Below are 3,317 nucleotides of genomic sequence, written 5' to 3'. Positions count from 1 at the left end.
GATCATGANAATGTATGCCGTATATTCCGACCTAGATGATTCTAACCTAAAGGTTTTCTGACCTAAATATTGAGTAGTTTGCCTGTGTTTTAGGTCGGTTTGGTTGAAAAAAGCTTTAGGTCCGTTTGACATCCTATGAGAAATATATAGGTTTTCCGACCAAAGATTTAGAGATATATTTAGGTTGGTTTAGCATATATATTAGGTCTGTTTACCAGGAAGTTTAAGTTGGATTAGTGACAATTTTAGGTCTGTTAAGCAATATTTTTAGGTTAGTTGAGCAATTTTTTAAGGTCAGATGAGCAATTTTTTAGGTCGGATGAGCAATATTTTTAGGTCGGATACGCAATTTTTTAGAACGAATGAGCAATATTTTAGGTCGGATGAGCAATTTTTTTAAGGTCAGATGAGCAATATTTTTAGGTCGGATGAGCAATATTTTTAGGTCGGATGAGCAATTTTTTTTAGGTCAGATGAGCAATATTTTTAGGTCGGATGAGCATTATTTTTAGGTCAGATGAGCAATATTTTATGGTCGGATGAGCAATTTTTTTTAGGTCGGATGAGCAATATTTTTAGGTTGTTTTACCAATAATTGCCATAATTGTGAACTGTACCACTACTGTTTCAGTAATGAATAAAAGGGGTTTTTGAGGGGGGCTCAACACCCGTTGGGGCCTGTACATGCATCTCATATTGAAAACATGGATAAAATTGGTCTTCCTGGCCGCAGCGCTCGGCCCAGAATTGAGCTTAACCTAACCTACCCTAAAATAATACTAAATAACTTAAATCATTTGGTAATTTCCTAGAGAACGATTTTTGGACCCCCTTCCCCCTCCTATCAATTTTTTGCACGACTTTTTCAACAATTTTCAATTAAATGTAAGACATGTGGCCACAGTGCTCTGCCCCCTAGCCTGGATCCTAGCCGCAGCGCTCGGCCCAGAAATGAGCTTAACCCTAGAAACCAGAAGTCGTCCTTAGGACGTCATGAGGACGTCAATAATTACCAATGAGACGTCCGACGACGACATATTTTAGGTGTTGAGGACGTGTTGAGGACGTTTAACGCAAGGATTTTTACGTCCTCACAACCTAATTTCCGAAGTCGAAATGACGTCACTTTGGACGTCCAAATGACCAAACTTTTGACGTCCAAATGACCAAACTTTTGACGTCCAAATGACCAAACTTTTGACGTCCAAATGACCAAAGTTTTGACGTCCAAATCACCAAACTAGATATTTATTTATCCTATTTATTAACCACTGAGCAGAGCCTAATTTACTCTATTAGTACTGCTACACTTTAACCCTCCATCCCCGGTATTACATTCACACCATACTGTCCTTCTGTTGTTGCTACCCCTGCCCCCCCCCTGTATAATCTGACTAAAAGGTCAAGTTATGAACAGTTAGGACCAGCTAGGTAAAGCAACCAAGTCCGACCTAATCCAACCAATCTCGACCAAATCCGACCTAAGTGAATTGGTCAAGTTAAAACTAGTATGAGACCAGTTAGGTAACTCAACCTAACCTGACCAAACCTGACCAAACACAACCTAGGGGGACTGGTCATGTTCCAACCAGTTAGGTCTCCTGACATAACTCAACCAATCACGACCAAATCCGACTTAAGTTGATTGGTCAGGTTAAGACCAGTATTGACCAGTATGAGACCAGTTAGGTAACTCAACCTAATCCGACCTAACCTGACCAAACATGACCTAGAAGGACTGGTCATGTTCCGACCAGTTAGGTCTCCTGACATAACTCAACCAATCTTGACCAAATCCGACCTAAGTGGATTGGTCAGGTTAAGACCAGTATCAGACCAGTTAGGTTATTTGACCTAACCCGACCTAACCTGACCAAACACGACCTATGGGGACTGGTCATGTTCCGACAAGTTTGGTAATCTGACGTAACCCAACCTAACCTGACCTAACACGACCTAAAGGGACTGGTCATATTGCAACCAATTTGGTAATCTGACGTAACCCGACCTAATCTGACCTATCTTGACCTAATGGGACTAGTCGTGTGACGTCACTGGTTTCTAGGGAACCTAACCTAACCCTATTAAAAAAACTTTAATTAAAGGTCTTTCCTGGCCGCAGTGCTCAGCCCCCTAGCCTGTCCTAGCCGCAGCACTCGGCCCAAAAAGTGTCTTTACCTAACCTAACCCTAAATAAATACTAATTTAATTGAAAATTGTTGTTTTTATGTTGTTCAACTTTATATTTAAACATTTAAAAAAAATATTACTCATCTATTGTAACCTCTGAAATAAAAATATTACTCAACCAACCAAAAAAATATTGCTAATCCGACCTAAAAATATTGCTCAACCGACCTAAAAATATTGCTCAACTGACCTAATAAAATTGCTCAACCGACCTAAAAAAAATTCTCAACTGACCTAAAAATATTGCTCATCCGACCTTAAAATATTGCTCATCCGACCTAGAAATATTGCTCATCCGACCTAAAAATATTGCTCAACCGACCTAAAAATATTGCTCATCCGACCTAAAAATATTGCTCATCCGACCTAAAAATATTGCTTAACCGACCTAAAAATATTGTTCATCCAACCTAAAAATATTGCTCATCCGACCTAAAAATATTGCTCAACCACCTATCCTATCCTCTCCGGCACCTCTGACTCTACTCTGTATCCCTGATCTAAGCTCCTCCTCTAGATCAAATACAGGTACTAATCTCGATTACAATTCTTGTGATCTCTGTGAGAAAGTCAATACTTGAGAAGGATATTTGAAAATACACATAAAGATCTCAACTCAACTCTATAAAGCTCATATTTAGTTCTCGTACCCGAGACTGTGGTGCATTCTAAACACTATAGGCTACAAACCTCCGGACAAATCAACATTGTAAGTGAATTTTTCTATTTATTTAAAATTAAATATTTGTTATACAAAATTGAATGTTTTACCTGGAGAAAGTTTTATTTTTAAAGGCTAGAATTCTGTTTTATTGTAAAATTAATTAACCCTGGACTGATTTATTGTGTTTTCAGTTCACGGTTGAGTCCTGTATAAACTGCTTACCTGAAATATATACATAAGATTTAATCAGTGCAAATTGAGGTGAGCCGAAGAGAAAGAGTTCTTATGTTTGTAGTTATTACCTGGTTCCTAAAGGTAAAATTGAGCACAGTGATTTTTACTTTTTCTAGTTTGTTTTTGATCAATCAAAATAAAATTATATAGTTTTATAAATATTTCGCGACTTTAATTCACAAAAATTGTTGTTCATTGTAGCACTACTCAATATCAGGTTTTAAGAATA

The 3,317-nt window shown here is 37.8% G+C and overlaps 1 long non-coding RNA gene across 1 annotated transcript; it reads left to right on the top strand.

Annotated features, from left to right (window-relative positions):
* Positions 1 to 2,600: 2,600 nt before the first annotated feature.
* On the top strand, positions 2,601 to 3,136 carry LOC111717306 (uncharacterized). The gene is made up of 3 exons (XR_002768746.1): positions 2,601 to 2,718; positions 2,832 to 2,899; positions 3,046 to 3,136. It is a non-coding gene; the product is annotated as an uncharacterized LOC111717306 (long non-coding RNA).
* Positions 3,137 to 3,317: the final 181 nt, after the last annotated feature.

Source organism: Eurytemora carolleeae, unplaced genomic scaffold, assembly GCF_000591075.1.
Source record: "Eurytemora carolleeae unplaced genomic scaffold, Eaff_2.0 scaffold2467, whole genome shotgun sequence".
Taxonomy (NCBI): domain Eukaryota; kingdom Metazoa; phylum Arthropoda; class Copepoda; order Calanoida; family Temoridae; genus Eurytemora; species Eurytemora carolleeae.
Note: the sequence above shows the minus strand (reverse complement) of the source record. Positions and strands in the feature narration are given on the sequence as shown.